General features: G+C 37.0%; 1 protein-coding gene across 2 annotated transcripts in view; it reads right to left on the minus strand.

Annotated features, from left to right (window-relative positions):
• The window catches only part of TMTC2 (transmembrane and tetratricopeptide repeat containing 2), a 521,137-nt gene that overhangs the window by 238,486 nt on the left and 258,489 nt on the right, over positions 1–24,162 (minus strand). The window lies entirely within an intron of this gene.

Raw genomic sequence — 24,162 nt, forward strand, 5'->3', positions numbered from 1 at the left:
TTAAAATGACATTTCCAAGACAGATTTTTCTATTCTAGTAAGGCAAAGAGTGTGTGCAAAATTTATTATATAATATACAATATGGCTGTGTAATATATTTATATATTTACATTTAGTTTATATATGTTATATCTCTCTATAGATAATATTTACATTTATGTATACCTATATTTAAAAGTCTTCAAGTCTATTATAATATCTATCATACTGTCATTTGTATTGCTACAAAACTTGACTTTAACTCAGGAAATTTCTTTCCCAGAAAACAACCTTTGAGTAGTTAAGAGGTGAGAGTTTAAAGAATCTATTTTATTTTTAACTAGTTAGTTCAAAATCATTAGCACTTTGGGCTTAGTAATTCTACCTCTTTGTGCTATAATATCTGAGCCTTCATTTCACAGACTCTTTCAAATCAGTTGAGCCAAAAAGCATTTATTAAATGCCTGCTATGTGCCAGGCATTGTGGTAAGCTCTGTAATCACTTCACTATAACAGCCACCCAAATGGATTAGAAATGCCAATTTCAGGTCCCCATAATATTACACAAATACAGTCTAGAGCTGAAAGTGACCTCAGAGGCCATTTAGTACAACCCCCTGATTTCACAGATGAGGAAATAGAGGCATGGAGAGATGAAGTATCTTCGCCAAGGACAGAGGTAATTGGTAGTTGGAAGGGAATTAGAACTCAGGTTCAGGGGCTCCAAGTTCACCAATTTCCACTGTACCATGTTGCCTCCACTGGCACTAAAAATTCCTTCACTTTTGGTTTTTTGGGGTTTTTTTTGTTTTTGTTTTTGGCTAGGCAATGGGGTTAAGTGACTTGCCCAGGGTCACATTGCTAATAAGTGTTACATGTCTGAGGCCGGATTTGAACTCAGGTCCTCCTGATTCCAGGGCTGGTGCTCTATCCACTGCACCACCTAGCTGCCCCAACCTTTGTACTTTATAAAGTGAAAGATTTATACAATCATAGCATGGTGTAGTAGATAGAGGATCAGTCTTAAAGCCAGGGAGATCTGGGTTCAAATTCTACCTGTCACACATGCCAGTTGTATGACACTGGGTAAGTTATTTAAATCCTTGGAAGCAACTATGTAAGACTGCAGGATTCAGAAAAGGTGGCAACCTGTACTGGTAGAAGGAATTTCCTCACTTGGGGTTCCTTAAACCAGTGAAACCATGGGGCTAGACTCTGTCCCTTACTTGCTAGATAATTCCTATGTATGATCCAAAAGACAACATAAAATTCAAACATTTAACAAAATTCTAAAGGTAGGCTTTCCCTAGTTTTGATATTTCAAGGGTATGTCATGCCATTGGTATGGGTACGTCTTCCACCAATGAATGTTGCAAACTCTCTAGATACAGTAGATGTTCTTAGAGAATCATGATGGTCAAGTCATTCATCACTTGTGGCTAATCTAATAGTGAACTTCCCTATATTTGGCTAGACTGGTCCTGGAACAGACATACTGTCCAATCCATGGTCGAAAGCTTACGAGCCCGGCAGGACCTGCCAAAGCTTGCACCCACCCTGAAAAAAGCCTTGAAAAAAGATACATTTCCTTTTTTCCTCCCGTCCACTCTTTCTTCCTTCCTCTTTTCCTCCCTTCCTTCTTCCCTCCCTCTCTTCCTTTTTTTCTTTCCCTTCTTCCTTCTTCCCTGTATCCCTTCCTTTTTTCTTTCTTCCTTTTTTTTCCTTCTTTCTTTCCTTCCTTCCATCTTTATTAAGCACCACCAGGTTGCAAGACTATGGTAGGTACTTGAGATGAAACAGTCCCTGCCCTCAATGAGGAGTTAAGGTAGGACTTTGGAAATCATTTATCTCAGGAACTATTCATTTGAAAGCACCTTTTCACCTGCTAAAGAATATGAAGTCAAAAGCTCAACATTGTAATCTCTGGTGATTAGTGGCAGGGAGAAAATTAAAGATTTTAGTTGCAAATAGCTATCTATGTATATTCATATATATATACATATATGCATATACACACATGTATACATATATGTGCATGTATGCCTGTGTATATACACACATGTACATACATATGTGTGTATACATATATGCTTGCATATGCATTTATACATATCTATCTCTCTCTCTCTCTCTCTCTCTATATATATATATATATATCAACAAGGAAAATTATGTAACAAACCTTTATTCAAATATATCTGTTAATCATTTCTCTCTGGCTGCAAGGAAATTCACTGAGAGTTGAAGAATTCAAAAAAAAGCATTTCTGAACTTTGGACCAGCTAGGTCCAATGTAAATGCCATTTAGGCAAAAACTAAAATTTAAGCAACAGCCCACATTTAATTATGACTTTTATCTTTCAAAGTCATTTCTCTTTGCCTTTACACAGAAAGTGAATAAATGATTAGTTGGGAAAAAAATAACCAATTTAAATGCATGGCACTCAACCTAAGCCTGTGAGTTGGGGGTTTTAATTTAAATCAGAAAGCTCTCCTCCTGCTTCCATTAGTCAACACTAAAGCTATTTTTTTTTTAAGTATGCTAGTGACTTCATACAACTCAAGGGACTTGAGAGCACTTATAAACCTGAAATGATTTATTTTTCTTCATGTAATTATATCCTGTATTATCTACTGAAAGAGGAAAATGTTAACTTAAGGGGGAAAAAAACTAGCTCAAGGTAAAATAAGTGATAAAAACAGAATCTCCATTAAGCTTGATGATTCATAGCATGCCTAGTCTTATCAGGGGCATTGCTTGGCTTTATTCTTGTCGGTATTTCTTTTGCAATAATTTGATATATTCAAACATCCCCTGCTTTAAATAGTCTTTGGCACTGCAGCCTTGCCTTGGAATTACATTCATTAATTGTTAGAAAAAAGCCCTTTAAAAAAAATGACAAGAAAATATTCTATTTCTACATTCCCAATATGTAATGAGGTTAATACCACAGACACTTTATTAGCTATATGTTGGACCTTTTTAGGGAAAAAATAGTCAACATAGAATAATAATTGTTTTTATATTAATATATTATTATTCTATATTAATATAGAATAAGTATTATAAATTGAAAATATAGAATATTTATTAATATAAAGGTCTCCTCACTATTTCCTCTCAACAAAAACTATGACTATGTCTATGGAATACCTTTACTAACACTCAAAATGTTAAAAATTTGGTCAAAAACATTTGGGAGTAGAAGATTGAGAATAGTTCTTTTGGCTGATTTTGTCACCAAATCATTGAGTGACTTCAGGATTTGACAGATAGAGAGGCCCTCAATACTAGCATATCTAAGGATCTACCTATGCATATGTATTATCCTACATCTGACTCTGAGCCAAATTGCGAATTAAGTCTCTGATTTTGTTTTTCCTGAGTCCACAGGAAAAACCATATTGTCATGTATCCTTGAGGAATCTTCTCTACTGCTGCTATATTCTAATGATTTTCCTTCCCCAACCCAGACACCATATGCCCTCTCATTACAAAATGGCCACTCAGGAATTCAATACACTTTTGGTCTTGGGTACCTATCATTCTGGTATCTACTCAGGGACTTTTCCCATTCCCTGCCTATCAAAATTTACTAGTCCTGTGTCACATTGAGTTAAAGCTTAGGTCTCTGCTGGAATTATAACAATAGTAGTTGGCCAAGTGTTATTAAAGTGTTCAGATTTCCAGGCAAGCCTAGGGAGAAAAATTTGGTGGAAATTTGGGAGCAGGATTGGGAGGGTTTGGGTGGGGTCTTCCAACTACTCTCAAGTCAAAATACAAGGGTATTTACATTTACCTACCTGAGTCCTGTCTTGTGTACAATATATGCCCTGAACCTATTAATGTGAGATGCGTGGAGAAATTTACCATTTAAGGGGTCTTTGGATGCCTCACCATGGAATGGAGGTGGCTCTGTGTTCTCAAAGTTCATGCCAATGAAACATAATGTGAATTCCTTTTTTAATTACTTCTCTTTAAGTGAGTTAATTTCCCCCCTAAGTTAATATTTTCTTTATTCATGATAATATGGGACACATTCACTCTAGTAAAAATAAATCATCTTAAGTTCATAAGTGCTTCCAATTCCCTCTAGTGATATGAAGTCATACTTTAAAGTCTTTTAAATCTTAGGCTGGCGAGGGATCATCATTCAGTTCAGAAAGGTTCATCTATGGAAGACTGGTCTCTAGGGGATTTTTTTTTTGCCTCAGAAATTCATGATGGTGGTCTACTGAGTCATGGTCATGCTATGTTATTAGCAACAGTTAAAAAAAAAATTATACATCCCCATTAAGAACACCACAGAGTAAAGCCTCAAAGGAAAGCAGATTTAAATTTGGAAGGAAGCAGATTTAGATCTGGAAGGGATCTCAGAGGAATCTCAGAGGTCATCTCATTTTACAGTTGGAGAAACTGAAGCCCGGGGAGTTTATCTAATGCATCCAAGGTTACATGAGTATGAATTGTCAGAGGTGAAATCTGAACCCAGGTCCTCTGACTTGAGAGCCAATCAATGTTCTTTCTTTCCATGCCACTTTTAAAACATTGAAATATAGAGAGACAGTTAAGTATTGAATTTCCTAGAGTTCCAGTAAAGCCAAGTGAAACTCTCCCCAGAAAACCTAAAGTGGCCTCAACACGCCTCCAACCTGTACTCTTAGGCTGCCATTTTTTTTCCATTCTTATACCACTGAAAGATAATGTTTTTGCCATTCTTCTTAAGTTCTTTTTTTGTCACTATTAATAAAATCAATTTAAGAGCAAGTTAGCAATGTCGAAGGGTGCTGAAACAAGAAAAATTGGCATCTCATTGCTTGTTGCTAACCTTAGGGGGTTTATTCTGAGACAATATGCATCAGCATTTACTAACAACTCCAAGGGGAATACAGTGGGCTACAGACCCCTGGACTTGGACTCAGAAAAACCTAGTTTCAACATTTACAAGCTTCGTCACCTTGGTTAAGTCATCTAAGTTCTCTGTGCCTTATCCTCCTCATCTATAAAATGAGAGCTTTGGACTCAATGATTCCAAAGTCACTTTCAGCTCAAAACTATGATCTTATAAAGTAAACAAAATGCCTCCTTGGGTCTCCAGGAGCAAATATCCCAGACTATCTTTTCCATGTGATAACTACACAGAAAGTCCAGTCACAGGATGGACCTATAGCTGCTTCAACTCCCTCATTTTATAGATAAAGACATTTAAGCTTAGAGGTGATATTTGCCCAAGTTCCAATGGCTAGTAAATGGTAAAGATGGAATTACTATATATTTGACCTTGGCCAATTTACTTCTCCTTGAGGGAACCTTCATGACTTAATCCATGAAATGAAAGGGTTAGACCAGATACATGAATGTGTGTATATATGTATGTATGTATGTATGTATGTATATGTACATATTTGCTTGATACTTATCCTGTACATATTTTGATAGGGAGATGTCTCTTCTAGTATAATGTAAGCTCTCCACAAATAGCGATCATTTCATTCTTTGTATTTGTAGCCCTAACAATTGACACAGTGCCTGGACTATAGTAGGGATTTGTTGATTGATTAGTATTCTCTAAGATACCTTCCAGTCCTAAATCTTAGGATATTTCTTAGCTGAATAGTGGTACAGGGTATCTAGGTGGTGCGGTAGATAGAGTACTAGATCTTAAGATGGGAAGAACTGAGTCTAAATTCTGCTTGAAACACATAATAGCTCTACGATATTAGGTAAGTCATTTTGTTTTCCTCAGTTTCTTCCACTGTAAAATGGACATAATACTAGCCCCTACTTCTCAGGGTTGTTATAGGGATTAGATAAAATATTTGTAAGGCATTTACCACAGTGCCTGGCACATAATAGAGGCTATACAAATGCTAGCTACTGTTACTTGTTTTATTCACCAATGAAAAATGGTAACTGGTAATAGCGGAAAGAGTTTCTAAGAATTTTTTTAAAATGAATAACCAATGAAGATTTCATGAATGGTTGTAATATTGGCTATAAAAGATTCATATAGAGGATTAAATAATTAATAGCCTTGCAATATACACAAAAGGGAAAAAGAGTTGGCTACATCAATATATTGTAATCAAGCAATCAATCAACAATTATTTATTAAGTGCCAGGATTGGTTCTAAAATTCTTCCTAAGAAAACCATTGAAATCAACACTTGTTAGAAGGATTGTGTGTTCAGTCTTTTTTCAGTCATGTCCAACCCCATTTGGGATTTTCTTGGCAGAGATACTGGAGTGGTTTCCCATTTCCTTTTCCAGTTCATTTTACGGATAAAGAAACTGAGGCAAAAAGGGTTAAGTGACTTGCCCAGGGTCAAACAGCTAGTAAGTATCTGAGGCCAGATTTGAAATTTACAAAATGAGTCTTCCTGACTTTGGGCCCTGCACACTCTATTTACTGTACCATCTACCTGCCCTTGTTATAAACATAAGGCAAGCCTTATCCAACTTCCATTCTAAGTCACCTCTGCTGATTTTGTGAGAAATATTACTAATACAGAAAGAAAGCTAATCTACCAAATTATGGTCAAGATGCAAGATATGGGCTAATTATTAGTTATAGGGGCTTGAAAAACAGACATATCTTGCATTTTATAAACTTGGTTTCAAGATAAAGAACTTGTGCTAGCATACTATGATAAATATATCTATATTCAGTGCAGAAAATCCCACATCTGGTTTTTACTCATCATAGAGCTATTGTTTTGAATGTTAAACAAAGGTTAGCAGTTTGATTTAGGATAAGGAGAAAGGCCATTGAATCATTGATTTAGAGCTGTAAAGGATCTCAGAAACCACCTGATCCAATTCTCTCATCTTACAATGAGAAACTGAGACCCCGGGAGGTTAAGTATCTTCCTCAAAATTACAAATAGAATGATTAATTCTATGGAGAAAAAGAAGGAAGGAAAGAAAAAAGCATTTATTAAGTACCTACTATGTGCCAACTACTCTGCTAAATGATTTACAAATATAATCTCATAGTGTTCTCACAACAATTCTGTAATGTAGGTGCTATTATTATCCCCATTTTACAGTTGAAGACACTAAGGTGGATGGAGTTTAAGTGGCTTGCCTAGAGCTACTAAGTGTCAGTTACAGGAGGAGCTGAACGTGGGTCTTCCTGATGCCAAAATTGGTCCCTTAGGCATTCTGCTAAGCTGTTCCTTGACTGACATTTTCAGAACAGTCAGAAAGTAAGCAGTGTTGTCAATCTTTTATCTCATCCGCTCCTCACAAGAAGTATCTGATGTCCTGATGAAAAGACCAAATGAACAATTTCTAGGTGTACCAAAAGACCTGGCAGACGAGATTGTTGTATTGTTATTCTGATTTTACATAAGAGAAACTGAGCCTCAGTGAAGTTAAGCGACTAGCCAATGCTCACACAAATGTATGATTTCAACACAGATCTTGCTGATGCCATGTCCAGTAGTCTGTCCAGTAGACTCTCAAATGTTGTGGTCTTAGCACCCTTTTATACTCTTAAAAATTGTTAGACACTCCCACCAAGAGATTTCATTTATGTGAGTGTCTATCAGTGTTTGCTGCATTCAAAATTAAAACATCTTAGTATTATTATAAAAACAGTTTTGACTTCTTCAAACCTCTTGAAGGGAGTCCCTGGGCCTCACTTTGGGACTTCCTCCATTAAATCACATTGTCTTTCAAGTTACTTTATTGTCTGTGAGTTCCAACCTTTATTAGTCCTATTATGCTAACAGGCAATCCCTAAAAGGGAATTTTTCCTCCACATTTCACTATTATACTTATGTATGTATGTATGTATGTATGTATGTATTTCCATTACAGGATGAGTAAAAACCACCAAATAGCATGATAATAAGACATGCTGTCCTGATAATATATGCACCTACCCACCCATGTAAGGAATGAGATACCCTATTCTCAATTGCAGATATTTTTTCCTACACATTAAATATCTATGAGCCAAGAATTTCATTGTAAAGCTTCAAAAGTGAGCAACTACCCTAAGCTGAGCCTAGACACTTGAAAAGGATTCACCAGTTCCTATCACCAAGATGACTGAAATCCCTTTGCCCAGTGATCCCATGAGTCCGTTTGCGTAAGTATCAAAACATATATCAGAGAATGTTAGAACTGCAAGGGGCCCTGGAGATCAGCTTACCTGTTCTAATATCCCCTGAAATCATAGTACTATTGTATGGGGGAAGAAAACTCTTTGCTGGTAAATAAAATTTTGATAAAGCAAGTGCCTTATTCATTTCACAAAAGTCATACTGATTGGAAGATGAGGATAATGCAGATATGCAGAGATTTGCACAATACCAGTAATTGCTATGCTAATGTTTTCATTAAAGCAGCTTAGAAACACATTTACTCCCAAATTCTTGCCAGTATTTATATAAGTACTGACAGTTAAATCAAACCTTAACTACTATGGTGCAGTCTACTTGAAATTGTCCTTAGAAACAATTCATATTATTCATAAATATAGTGGCCTGTTTATTTTGGAAAGGAGATAGGCAGAGAGAGAGAGAGAGAGAGAGAAAGAGAATGTGTGTGTGTGTGTGAGAGAGAGAGAGAGGAAGAAAAGGGAAGAGTTTACACATACATATATATCACACACATACATATATATCACTCACATATATATGTGTTTATATGTGTGTGTGTGTGTGTGTGTGTGTGTATGATACCAAAACTTCCTAAGTAAGCTAAGTACTCAGTTGTTAACATATCTCAGATACCATGTATACTATGAGCAAAGTAAAATTGGAGAGGGACTCAGAAGTTCCTTCTTTGACCTTGCAAGTAACTTTGGTCCTGCTAACCACTCAAGCAATCATCCCGTCTTCTCTTTCACTGCCAAATCTGGTTTCTGTCCCTAACACGGCATTGAAATTGCTCTCTCCAAGGTCATTAATGGCTGTCACATTGCCAAATCAAATGACCCTCTTTTCTGAGTTCAGCCTCCCTGATCTATCACACGTGTGTGAAACAGTTTACTACTGCTTTCACTCTGATAGTCTGTCTTTGTGTCATCTCTCATCCTGGGATTCTGACACTGCACAGTCCTGGTTTCCTCTTAGACTTCTTCCTTCCTGTCTAATAGCTCCTTTCCCTGCGTCCTCACCCCCCACCCCGCAATGTGAAAGTCAAACTGGCTTATGTCTTGCTTCTTTTCCCTCTACAGTCTTGTCCATAGCAATCTCACCTGTGCCCACAGCTTGAATTATTTCCTTTAAGTAGATGTCCCACAAGTCTCTAGTTCCAAAGCTCAGTCACACAAGAGACCCACTCTCACATTTCCAGCTTCCTGGTGGATATCTACCTGGGAATCCAGCCAACATTTTAAACTCAATATGTCCCAAATCAAACTCTGCCCAAGAGGATGTGGGTGGGAGAATATATATATACATACATATATATATATATATATATACATACACATAAATATGTCTGGGAAGAGAGTGAATGTACACACATACACACACTCATATACACACATATGTATATAAAATTAAGAAGAAATGTTTATATGTGTATATATATGCATACATATACATACATTTCCATATATGTGTGTATGTATAAATACACATATATACATGTATATATAAAATGGGGGGATATGTATATCTGTGTGTATGTGTGACACACACACACATACACACATACTTCCCTTTAATTTATATATTCTATTGATAGAACCATCTAGGATGGAAATCAGAGGCTCCCAATTCTTCTTCATCCCTCACATCTGAATAGCTGCCGAATTCAATCAATTCTACCTATACACTAGTTCTTGAAAGTGACCTCTCTTTAGTGAAACCACCATAGTTCTTTCCCTTGGCCCAAGACAATTGTGATACTCTATCAATTGATGCGTCCTTGCCAATCTATTTGGACCACCAATACCTACATAATCTTCTTACTGTACTAAACATATCATTACTTCATTTATTCATTTATCATCTTTTCAAAAACTGTTAGCTGTTCCACATAGCCTACCAAATAAATGCCTTAAGCTACTATTTCAGAATCCTCCGCAGTCTCACTCTAATCTACACTAAAAATTCTTATATTGTAATTTTATCTCCAGATCCTCTACACAGAAGGGCCACACACAAGCCGAGGACCACTTGCAGTCCACAAATTCCCCAAGCACATCTGAACCAGATTAAAATGTAACAGAGAAATATTTAACAACATAAATAAAAATACAACAAAACAGTTAATACTGCATTTTAAAGCTAAGTCAATATGTGACCCACAGGGATCCTTAATTATGGATTAGCGGCTGCCTTATATACAGATTGCTAGGTGACACATGAGATAGAGTACCAGGTTTGGAGTCCAAAAACTCATCCTTTTGAGTTCAAATCTGGCCTCAGACACTTTCTAAATGTGTGACGCTGGGCAAGTACCAGTTTCTCACCTGTAAAATGAGCTGTGGAAGAAAATGGCAAACTATTATTGTATCTTTGCCAAGAAAACCCTAAAGGGGTCATGACGGGTTGAACACATCTGAAAAATGATCGAAAAATCAACAATTATGTATAGATTAGTTTCTCTTGAGTTTGATTCCACTACTCTACATTATAGCCATTCTAGACTATACTGCCCCCTCCCAAATGTTGTCTCTGGGTCTAGTACTCAATCCATTGTGCCACCCAGCTACCAAGTTCTTCCTGAAAAGTTCTAGTAGAGTAGAATTTATTACCTCCCACTTCACAGCTCTAATTTTGATGGAGTTCTTCCTTCTATCAAGCTTATATCTAATCATTGTACCTAGTTTTGCCCTCTGGGGCTGAGTAGATTAAATCTAATCCATCTTAATGATGTCAGCCTAAGTCTTAATTCCTTTTAGTATCCCCAGAATCTGGCACATTCATAGTACCTTTAACATTTTAGACATTTAATACATTTAATGGTGAACTGAGTGGAATCTCAGAAGACAAATTATTTATTTACTTCTTTGTTTGAGTGACCTCAGAATAAAAGGCAAGTAATACAGACACTATCCTCAAACTAGGAAGAGGCAAGGCAGGGGAGAGATTCAGTACATTATTTTATCAGTTAAGTCCATTTGGTCCAGTTAACTGCCAACATACCGTTGGGACACTTGAGACTGGGTAGAGAAAAATGTGTCCAAAAGATCTTTTCCTTAAAATTTCTTCTACCAATCAATCACCTAAATCAGGTTTAATGAGTTCTGGGGAAAACAAAGTTCTGCTAACACTTGGACTTTATGCTGGATCCCTAGACTCTCACATGGACTATGGTTTGCCAATTCAGGGTTCAGTAGGAACCTGAATACTGAGTCAGGTCCTCACTACATGTAAGTCAGTCATCCAAGCTCTCTGCCTTCAGGTTTTCTATCTGTAAAATGAGGGGCAACTAGGTATGCAGTGGATAGAGCACTGGACCTGGGGTCAGAAAATCATCTTCTTGAGTTCAAATGTGATCTCAGACACTTTCTGGCTGTGTGACCCTGGGCAAGTCACTTGACGACCCTGTTTGCTTCAGTTTCCTCATCTGTAAGATGCACTGGAGAAGGAAATGACAAGCCACTTCAGCATCTTTGCCATGAAAACCTCAAATGGGGTCATGAAGAATCAGATGTTACTGAAAATGAGGGGACTGAACTGAGAGAAATGATTATTTCTTTCATATATTAATAACTAATTAGTGAATTAGACCTAAGGTTTTTCCATTTTTCTATTTCCTCATCCAGAAATCAACCAACGTGGGAAGTCTTGCTCAAGGACTTACCCAGTCAGGATATCTAAGATTTAGTCAAGTCAGTAAAGAAATTCTAAGTTTAGGTGAATGGGTGGATTGATGATAGTATTTACTCAAATACGTCTGAGAAAATGTGGATTCTCCCTTTTGTCAGACAGGTGATATGGAAATTGATATATCTCTTTGACCTAGGTTTGGGTGCTCACCTCAAGACCCTCATTAATATAAGCTCATCTCATTATAATATTCATTCTCTCATTAGTTGTTAACCAATCAGAGTTGGTTGCCACCCTCAGAAATACAAACTCTTCCAAGGGCATATAAACTGTTAGCCTACCACTTTGATTCATTTTTGGTCCAAGACAGAGATGGCCAAATGACTATTCTTTTTCTTAATAAAATGCTAGCATTATGATGATTAATTACTATGGAATCTTATAGAAACTATGTCTCTCAAACTTTTTAAATATCACAAAATCATATGGTTTCTAAGGCCCTTCTAGCTCTAACTCTGTGATTCTAAAAATAATTAGAGAACAGGGGCGGAGCCAAGATGATGGAGGGAATGCAGTGACTGTTTTGAGCTCTCTCCCAAAGCCCTCCAAATACCTAAAAAAAAGGGCTCTAAACAAATTCTAAAGCAGTAGAACCCACAAAAAGACAGAGTGAAACAAATTTCCAGCCAAAGACAGCCTGGATGGTTGATCGGAAAGGTATATCACGCTGGGTGGGAAGAGGAGCGCATTGCAGCGTGGGCACACAGGCCACAGCAACCCTGGAGCAGGCCTCAGAGGACTGAATCGCAGGCAGCTGTGGCAGTTTCCAGACTTCTCAACCCCTGAACACCAAAAACAACTTAGAAGGTCAGTGGGAAAAGTCTGTGACTGTGGTGAGAGAGGAGCTAGGTCTCAGCCGCAAGTCTCGAGCATGGCCCAGGATCGCAGCTTCTTCCTGAGCTTTAGGCCCACAGACTGAGGGGGAATCGAGTGGCTGATAAGAGGGGGATTGCAGGGATCTCTTTGCCAGTGTTGAGGCAGGAATCTCTTGCTTTACGGGTGCTTGGATCTGGGTCACAGTTCTGAGGGGTGGTCCAGGGGCTAGGAGGAGCACTAGCATAGTGAAGCTTGTTATGGCTGTGGAGAGGAAACACCTCTCCCCTTATCATAGCACCTTGGAAGAACTGAAAATTTTCAGGTCCCTAGAAGTACCTCTGAAAACAGCTGTACAAACCCCCAAAGCTTGGGACAGTACATTCTCCACATTGGAAACAGACTCTTACCTTAACAAAGAGTTTAAAACTCAAGTAATTGGCCGGGATCATGAGTAAGCAGCCCAAAAAGAGTCAGACTATATTATCTTACTTTGGTGACAAAGAAGATCAAAACATACAACCAGAAGAAGACAACAAAGTCAAAGCTCCTACATCCAAAGCCTCCAAGAAGAATATGAATCAGTCCCAGGCCTTGGAAGAGCTCAAAGGGGATTTTGAAAAGCAAGTAAGAGAAGTAGAGGAAAAACTGGGAAGAGAAATGAGAGTGAAGCAAGAAAATCATGAAAAGCAAGTTAACAGCTTGCTAAAGGAGACCCAAAAAAATACTGAGGAAAATAACACCTAAAAAAATAGCCTAACCCAAATGGCAAAAGAGGTCCAAAAAGCCAATGAAGAAAAGAATGCCCTAAAGAGCAAAACTGACCAAATGGAAAAGGAAGTCCGAAAGATTACTGAAGAAAATATTTCCTTAAAAATTAGAATGGAGCAATTGGAAGCTAGTGACTTTGTAAGAAATCAAGACACTGTAAAACAAATCCAAAAAAATGAAAAATGAGAAAACAACAGGAAAGATCTCATTGGAAAAACAACTGACCTGGAAAATAGATCCTGGAGAGAGAATTTAAAAATTATTGGACTATCTGAAAGCCATGATCAAAAAAAGAGCCCAGACATCATCTTTCAAGAAATTATCAAGGAAAACTGCCCTGATATTTTAGAACCAGAGGGCAAAATAGAAATTGAAAGAATCCACTGATCTCCTCCTGAAAGAGATCCCCAAAGGAAAACTCCTAGGAATATTGTAGCCAAATTCCAGAGTTCCCAGGTCATGGAGAAAATATTACAAGCAGCTAGAAAGAAACAATTCAAGTATTGTGGAAACACAATCAGGATAACACAAGATTTAGCTGCTTCTACATTAAGGGACCGCAGGGCATGGAATAGAATATTCCGGAGGGCAAAGGAGATAGGATTTCAACCAAGAATCATCTACCCAGAAAAACTGAGTATAATTCTTCAATGGTCATTCAGTGAAATAGAGGACTTTCAAGCATTCTTGATGAAAAGACCAGAGTTGAAAGAAAATTTGACTTTCTCATACAAGACTCAAGTGGAACTTGAAGAGGTAAACAGGAAAGAGAAATCATAAGAGACTTATTAAGGTTGAACTGTTTACATTCCTGCATGGAAAGGTGATATTTGTAACTCATGAGACCTTTGTCAGTATTAGGGTAGTTGGAGGGAAAAAATTATATGTATGTATATATACGTAGATAGATAGATATAGATATAGATAGATAGATAGAGGGCACAGGGTGAGCTGAAGATGAAGGGGTCATATCTGGAGAATAAAATTAAGGGGTGAGAGAGGATTATACTAGGAGAAGGAGAAAGGGAAAGGTAGAATGGGGTAAATTATCTCACAAAAAAACAAAACAGAAAAGAAAAGGCTCTTACAGTGGAGGGGAACCGGGGGAAGGTAAGAGAGAATGAGTGAATCTTATTCTCATAGGATTTGACTTAAGGAGGGAATAACATACACACTCAATTGGGTGTGGAAATCTGTCTTACCCTACAGGAAATTGGGGGGGGGAAGGGGACAAGAGAGTAAGGAGATGATAGAGAGGAGAGCAGATTGGGAAATGGGGTAATCAGAAGCAAATACTTCTGAGAAGGGACAGGGTCAAAAGAAAGAATAGAATAAATGGGGGGGCAGGATAGTATTAAGGGAAATAGTTAGTTTTTCATAGCATGTCTACTATGGAAGTGTTTTGCATAACTGCACATGTTTAACCTGTATTGAGTTATTTGCCTTTTCAATGAGGGTGGATGAGGAGGGAGGAAGGGAGAAAATTTGGAATCCAAAGTTTTAAAAACACATGTTTAAAAAAAATGTTTTCACATGCAACTGGGAAATAAGAAATACAGGAAATGGGGTAAAGAAATCCATTCTACCCTACAGGAAAATTGAAGGGGAAGGGGATAAGAGAAGGCACGGAGAGATGGAAGGGAAGGTAGACTAGAGGAAGGGGTATTCAGAATGCATGCCATCTTGGGGTGGGGGGAGGGGCGAGATGGGGTGAAAATTTGGAACTCAAAATCTTGTGGAAGTAAATGTTGAAAACAAAAAAATAAATAAAAATACTATAAAAAATAAAAAAGTAATAAAAAATAATTAAAGAACAAAAAGGAATATATTTTCAAACTAATCTATCTGTCAAGCATAAGTATCTCATAATTTGCTTCCTCCAAAGCCTCAAAATCAATAGAAATGACCATTTACAAATAATGCTCTAGAATTAATTCCCAACCGCCAATTTGAAAGTTTTTAATTTTCTAAATTAGCTATGTGAATTAAACATGAGATCCCCTGCATATTCACTGCCCACAAATATGCAGTTCTTCCTATAAAGCTGGTTAGTGAAAGATGCCATGATTTCCATGATGGAATCCTTCTTTGTACATTACTTCTCTCAGCTATTTCTACCCATGTTTTTACCAAATGCATTTTGCATGGGTGCAGATGGTAAACTTAATAGCACAGATTATCCAGCCAATTCTCTTCTGGAGAATGGAGCTTAAGAAATTAAATTATCAGCCGCTATCTTAAATAAATAAAACCTTTATTAGTAAGCTACAGCTTCATAACTTGCATAACTAATTTTTAATAAACACCAATCAGAAATATCATTTGAAGTACTTATTAAAACAAAAATCTATATTCAAAACAGGGACGCAGCTTTCTAACAAAATTTCCAGTCACTTCCCATGTGCTTTCAAATGTTTTTAGGACTTCCTCTGCTATCCTTTCTTTCAGAACCAAGGGTTTAGGGGCAGCTAGGTAGCATAGTGGATAGAGCACTGGCCCTGAAGTCAGGAGGACCTGAGTTCAAATGCAGCCTCAGACCAAACACTTGACACTTACTAGCTGTGTGACCCTGGGCAAGTCACTTAACCTTAATTGCCAAAAGCAAACAAACAAAAAAAAAAAACTAGGGGTTTGATGAGGTACTCAATCCAGAACACTCCCTCCAGACTTCCAGGATGCAAAAGAGCTCCTTTAGCTGATAGCAGCTCTTGGAAATACATGCCCCAAAGCTGTTCTGGTTCTTACAGGCTTAGATGTTTCAGCTTTTTTCAACTTTTAAGTAAACAGGTTCTCTACTGAAAAACATCCGTACCTCTTCCTTATAAGCATTAGATACTTAGCCTCAGTAATTCAGAGAAATATTTTTATTGGGGAGTACACATAAGCAGAATTATTCTCATTCTCCTTGGCTCCAGAAGGCAGAAAAAATGGAAATAGTAATGAGGTAAATTTAGACTCAATGTAAGAAAAAAGATTCTAATGATTAGAGTTGGTGCTAAGTGGAATGTAGGCAGCTAGGTGGCACAGTGAAAAGAGTGCTGGGCTTGGAACCAGAAAGATTCATGTCCATGAGTTCAAATCTGGCTTCAGACACTTACTAGTTGTGTGATCTTGGCAAGGGACTTACTCTGTTTGCCTCAGTTTCTCATCTATAAAATGAGCTGGAGAAGGAAATGGCAAACCATGCTAGTATCTTTGTCAAGAAAACCCCAACTAGGGTTGTTGAGAGTCAGACATGACTGAAAAAAAATGATTTAACAACAACAAAAAGTGGAATGTGCTGCTTTAATAATAAGTGTATTCGCTTTCACTGGTGGTTGTTTATGCAGTCTTATATGATTAGTTATTGGAGATGTCCTAAGAGGACTGCTAGGTTGGACACCAAAGCCTCTGAGATCCCTTCCAACTCTAAAATTCTATTAAATCACATTCTGTAAGGCCCAGGAAAAATGACCTGTTTTGTGCTGTTTCCCCATTTCCTTCATTCCTCATCCTTCTTTCATTCAGAAAAGCAAGAAAGAAGAGGTCTCTCAACTTTAAATTTTATGTAGGTTGAAGCTCAACTAATCAGATTATCCTCCCAATCCATTTTAGAATATACCTTGATTACAAGAATGACCGAGTATAGCTACAATGCTTTTAAAAGTAAAATTATCCTTAATATTTCCCTGCACTTAATGTGGTACCTGCATTTTACATCTTCCTCTCACTTCAGGACAAGCGATCTTTGCAAATCAATGAAGGGTGCCCTTACTGATTGAACTGTTTTATTTTTTAAGCAAATAAACATCACTTGGATGTTTTTCAGTTTGTGAATAACATGATATTTTTACACAAATATAACTCTATGGTTTGCCCCAACAATATCAAAACTGGCTAGTCACTGAAGTTTTCATATATCTGAAAAGCAACATCTATTTTGGGAAAAAAAAATTCAGGATACAAAGTCCATAGGGATTTCGCTTCCATTTCAGCTTAAATTTTAAACTGTTTTAAAAAGTAAAACTCTTAAGTCTTTGGCATATATGTGTTTGGAAGTTGTTAAGTGTTTTAATTGTGTTTCTATGAATGAATATGAAACTTGAAACCATGTGAAACATCTGTAATCAGGGAAAGATATTGCAAATATAATAAAAACACAAGAAAATACCAGATTTTGAATACAGGGAAAGAAGTTCTTAACATGGGGTCCGCATTTCATTGGGTCTGTGAAACTGGATGGGGAAAACAAAATTACATCCTTATTTCAATATAATTGGCAGCCTTTGTAATTACATATCTTTTATTTGTACGCATTTAAAAGTATAATTCTGAGAAGGAGTCCACAGACTTCAACAGATTGACAAGGAATCTAAAACACAGGAAAGGTTAAGAACACCTACTCTACTCAATAAAATCTTGAATTAAAATCAGAAAACCCTGAATATTATTGCCAGATTTGCCACTCAACTGACTCAACTGAGTCCACTTCCATTATCTCAATCACTCATTAAAAAATTAAAAGCGAATGAAAATTCTAAAGATTCTGTGGCCTCCATATCAGCAACCAAAGAAAAAAATTCCTTGTCTCATAATTGATTCAACAGTCAATGAACATTTGCTAAGTGCTTGCTATTTATAACATCTTAACAAATCTGTCTTAGGTCTATAAATGAGAGTAATAATTATTTTAATTTGCATGATTTTTCTAAGATTAGTGACATAATGCTTTTGCACTCGGTACCCTGGATGTCAGTTAATATGGCTATGTATAGATTGTTGTTGTTAAGTCATTTTTCAGTTATGTCCAACTATTTGTTCAATTATTTCAGTCATATCTGACTCTTTGTGATAATATTTGGGGTTTTATTGGCAAAGATACTGGAGTGGTTTGTCATTTCCTGCTCCAGCTCATTTTACAGGTGAGAAAACAGAGGCAAACAGGGTTAAGTGACTTGCCCAGGATCACACAGTTAAGTAAGTATCTGAGGGCCCATTTGAACTCAGGAAGATAAGTCTTCCTGACTCCAGTCCCGGCACTATATCCACTGCACCACCATGTAGCCATGTTAAAAAGCAAATACTAAGATCCAGTTATTAGTAAATTAATAAATTAAAGTTGTATGTCTAATTCATTGGTGAAAAATTCTCATTCCAAGGCTTAAGTAAGATGTTAGCTATACCTCTATATGTGAGGATTGAGTATCTGAGCCTGAAATTCTACTATAAAAGTCATAAAATGAAAACATTCTTATGAAAAATTCAAACATATCATCATTAGCAAAAATCATGATGGCTATTATAAATAAGAAGGTGGAAGTTACTGACAGCATATTCATAAATTAGACTCTTGTTAGCTAACTAATTGTTCTTCCAATTTACATTTCATGTTTACCCACAATAACTACAAACATATTTTCAGGGGTAAGGGGGGCCTGTCATTTCATGAGTTTAGAATGCTTATATGGTGGGGATATCCCCTACTCAACACAAATTGATTCCTCAGCAACTAATGGTACGAGAGAGAGCTGTCTGGGTGCTAGAGATTTACTTGTCCTGCCTACTATCCTGTAACTAGTATATGTCAGACATTGAACTTGGAGCCAACTCTTTCTAATACAAAAGCTGCCTCTCTCCACCTCACTACTCTACTTCTTTATGTAAATGAGTGTTAATTAATTAATATTCCATAATCATTCTATAATCCTGGGGATTTTAGGGACTAGTAGAGGATTGTCATTCAGCTTGCTACAATAGAAGAGGGCCAAGCCCTGATTGAATCCAAAGCATAGAAGGTGGTTTGCTTTTTGAAGTTCTGCTGTATTTTTGTTTGTTTTGTTTTTGCTTTGTTTTTTTGTTTATTTTCATTTTTAAAGCAAGGACTTCCATTTTTAAGCCAATTTAAGGGGTGTGTAGTATATGCCAAATAAAAAAAACTTTGTAACAGATTTAGGAAATGCATGTAACACAAATATAACTACAGGAGTAGTTCCTATTTCATAATTTCAACCACATGATAATATTTCCCCATAGAAATGCTACTCCTGTAATTCTTCAATCAGGGTATTCATTACCATGGAAGACTCTGTTATGTACTTGGAATTTTTTTTTCTTTTACAAATGCTAGTCCAATTCCATTATCGCAACCACTCATTAAAAAAGGGAACAAAAATTCCAAAGATTCTGTGGCCTCTTCATTACTCCAGTAACCAAAGAGAAAATTCCTCTCTTCCTTGAACAAAAATGCAAACATATAAACAGTCATTTAGACACTACTGAGGTAATCAACTTTGTCTAGTATTTTCTTGACATTTTCTTTCTGCTAATGAGGTGGTACTTGGGGCTTGAGAAGTCTAAAATCAGCTATCATTCCTCCACTATCTGGACTTGAACCCTGAAGTTGTAGTGTGCTGGCTATTTAATGCAAGCTTGACCTACCAATTATTTGTGTGCAATCAGCTAATGATTGGCCATTTCCACCTGGACCCAGGGTTCCCAAAGGAAGTCAGATAACAATTATGTACATAATAAATCTTAAAACCCCTTCCAACACAAAATATAAGATAACTGAAGATCTGTGCCCTGATGACTTGAGTGGCTTAAAATCTTGTTCTTTTAAAGAACATAGCATAATGTCTATAGAATCTGCTAATGCTTTCAAGAGCCCAAACAAGAAATTAATCAATGAAATTACTATAATCAGAGATAAGCTTATGGAAGAGCAAGTATGTTAGTTGTATAATCAACCAAGTGGCTTAGATTAACTCTTCAAGAAGACTCTAGCTAAATGGAATTGCTCAGAACTTTGTTTATTGATTAAAAAAATTATAGAGTAAACCAAACAACTGAAATTCATTTGAAAACAATGCTCCAAATCCTAGAGGGTTATTATTTCTGCCCCTACACAGATTCTCACATTTTGTCCAGATTGCTTCGGACAACATAAGAAGCCAGTTGCTGTGGCCTTCACTATGTCCTTGATGACACCAAATATGGTAAGCACCAGTGTCACTGGTTTCCAGAACTGCCTGATTTACTCTAAGGGAATAGCTGAACTGGAATATTTCCCAGTGGCCAGTAGCGTCATCCCCATTTTTGTGGTCAGAGAAACTGAAGCACTAAGCTTTTAAAGAAGTAACCTCATATCAAAATCAAGTTCATATTACGGAAGATGGATGTTGAATTCAAAATGAGGCCTTTCCACTGGAATGTGTACAAGGCATCCCCAGCATCTATGCAGGTACTCACTTTTAAATATCTTAGGCATGGAGAGTTATAGAGTTACACACAAGTCATCTATGCTATGTGTTTCCTTCAATTTATTCTCCAGTGTAAGTCATTCTCTAATTAGATCTTAAATATCGCCATAGAAGGGAGTATGTTTTCTGCCTTTTCTTAGGATGCCATGATACATAAGTTTGATCTCCTTTGGAATTCCTGGGTCAAAGTGGCAATGGTCAATCATTACCTGATTGCATCTGCCTGTATATATATGTGTGTACATATATATGTATGTATATATAGGGTGAATAAAGCATCCCCCCACTAGAATACTCTGGCGTGATAAAAAGAACACTAATAAAAAGAACCAGTGTCAAAAGACCTTGGTGTGAATCTCAGCTCTGCTACTTAATAGCTAGGTGACATTATAGGTACATACAAACATATACATATATATATACACACACACACACACACACACATATATATGCATAAATACATACATACAGGCTTATGTGTGAAGAGAGAAAGAAAAAGGAGGAGGAGGAGGAGGAGAGAGAGCAAGGGAGGGAAGGAGAGAGAGAGAGAAATTGAGGGGTGCAGGGCTAGGTGGTATAATGGCTAATATGCTAAGCCAGGACTTCCAAAGATGTGAATTCAAATCTGCCTTCAGACACTTACTATCTATACCCCTGGGAAAGACACTTAACGTCTCTGTTCATTTCCTCATTTGTAAAATGGAGATAATAATTGCACCTACTCCCCAATGTTGTTTTGAGAATTAAATGATATAATAATTGCAAAGCACTTAGCACAGTGCTTGGCACACAATGAGAGCTATATAAATGTTAGCACACACACACACACATATATACATACACATATTATGTATATGTATATATATACATGCATACAGATATGTGTGTTTACATATATAAATATACAAATATACACTAATGACATTTATTCATTAATTATTAATTAAATAATTATAATATATAATTATATATTATATAAAAGATAAATAAACCACTAGTACAGTGGATGAAAGTCAGAGTCATAAGTGTTTGAAACTGGAAGATATTTTAATCTCTTTTATTTTAGAGATAAAGGAAAAGAGCCCAGTGGAACAGAAATGACTTGCACAATGTCACTTAGCTAGAAAGTAGCAGATCTCAGATTCCAACCAAGGTCCTTTGACTCTGGTTCTTTTATCTGTATTCTTTTCATCACACCAAAGTATTCTGGTGCGTAGGGGGTGGGGAGTGTTTTATTCATCCTATTGGCCGGATGAATAAATATGGCGAAAAATTCAGCAGAGGAAAGTAGCAAAGAGTGAAATAAGGTTGTAAGATTTCATTTACATAACATGTGTACATAACTGGGGCATGTTCAACATAATTAGGCAAAATTACTCACAGTATCATCATTATCCAGGGACCCAAGAAGTGTAATCTAATTCACAGATTGACTTTTGTTTTTTTTTTGTTTTTTTTTTTTTTTCAGTTTCCTTGAGTACATCACAGCGGCATGAAATCTGAAAGTTGGAAAGTATCTCATTATCTGCCAAATGAATTACAGAAAAGTAGCTTCTAAGTCCAGGGAAGGCCCTTACTAGACATACTCACGGGCCATTTTCAAAGGTATCACATTCCATGCAAACTCAATGATTTCTTTTAGTAGCAGGGTTTGAGTTCAGATGATCAATAACCTGGGCAGAACTCACTAATGAGAAAAGCCACAGGAAGATGATTTTTTTTTCAGACAGTGCTCAATAATAGTAAACACTGGCCCCTTTTAAGTGCCTGGGCTCTCCTTTGGAATTCCTGCTATCTATTTTTCTTTAATCAACTCTATTGGAGTGTAGGCAATTAGAACTCTGCTTAAGAAAACATTTATGTTTGCTGACTGAACCTGCCAAGGTCGATTTTCCCTGGGGCGTCTCATGGGTTTGTTGGCCAGTTGAGAATGAGGAGCTGTCCCCATTGTACTTGTTCTATCAATTGGGTAAAGCAATATGGCCATGAACTAAATACTCCAGTGTAAGCATGGCTCCCTGCACAAATTAAGTCCTCAAATATTTATGTGCTGGCAGATTTATCTGAGTATTTTTTTCTTCTTCAGGATCCATGGTTGTGATTCCATCGGCATAGGGAGCTCTCAGTATTAGCTAATGCAGAACTATCACCTACTCTGACTTAGAGTTTTAGAAAGATTCCTGGAGGAACTGAGTGGTAGAGTGATTTGACCAGTCTCACCGAGCCAGTAGCTGTTAGAGAAGGGCCTTAAACTCAGATCTTTGTTGCCCAGAGGCCAGTTTTCTAACCACTACACCATACTGCCTCTTTCCAGTAAGAACGATCACGAAAATTCACAGTTACATACAGGGCATCCCAAAGGCCTTAGTAATATAGTTTTAGGCTACTAAAGCTTAAAATTGAACTAAGATTTTTGAAATACACAATACAGAACTTGAATTTTTACAAAGTACTCCATGCTTCCCCTCCCCCTCATACATATACATATGTACCACATGCATACATACATACACACACACACACCTCAAAAACTCTACGAGACAGGTAGTGTTGTTTAGTCATTTTCAGTCGTGTCCTACTCTTCAAGACCCCATTTGGGGTTTTCTTGACAGAGATACTGGAGTGGTTTGCCATTTTCTTCTCCAGCTCATTTTACAGAAGAGGAAACTGGGGCAAACTGGGTTAAGTGATTTGCCCAGAGTCACACAGCTAGTAAGTGTCTGAGGCAGGATTTGAACTCAGGAAGATGAGTCTTATTGACTTCAGACCAGCACTTTATCCATTGTGCCACATAGCTGCCAGAGGCAGGTAATATGAATATTATTACTCCCAGTTCACAGATGAGACAAGGAAATGAAAGGCTCCAAAATGTTAAATGACTTTCCCAAGGTCACACAGCCAGTCTGTGTCAAAATCTGAACCAATTTCTTGTCATTTCAAGTCCAGCAGTCTTTCCACCATACAAGACTGACTTGGGAAAATGTGATGAAAATCATCACAAAAGGAAAAAATAGATGAAATCATTATCAAAGATAATACTTATGTTTCCCAAATACACACGCAACATCAAATTCCTAACAACCAAAATCACGAAGCAGAAATGCATGTAAAACTGATTTAAGATTTTAAAAACAAAAGGCTCATGCAGAATAAGAACCTTTGGCCTAATTTAGTAAGCCATTCTACACTGGAAACATAGTTATTCTCACTCTATTGCTTCCTATTCTCATTCATCATTTAATTCCCAACACAACAGTTGCCCATAGTAGCAGATGCTGATAATTCTAAAACACCTCAAATCCAAAGGCTTTTATTTATTATTATTATTTTTTTTTTTTGCTCTGGCAATGGATGCCAAGATGAGCTGATTTCCTTTTCTGAATTAGGAAGAAGTTCAAACATATAACAGCCCTTTTGCTACATGATAAGTGAGTCATCTCCCCAAAGCAATTAGAAATGCTTAAATAAGAGCAATTTGAAAAGAATTTGGTAACACCTTAATTATTTTGTCTGGTAGAAAACCACTGGAGACTAATCTCTGTCACATGGGCACACTGATACC

Source organism: Vombatus ursinus, unplaced genomic scaffold, assembly GCF_900497805.2.
Source record: "Vombatus ursinus unplaced genomic scaffold, bare-nosed wombat genome assembly UNPS02014874.1, whole genome shotgun sequence".
Lineage (NCBI taxonomy): Eukaryota > Metazoa > Chordata > Mammalia > Diprotodontia > Vombatidae > Vombatus > Vombatus ursinus.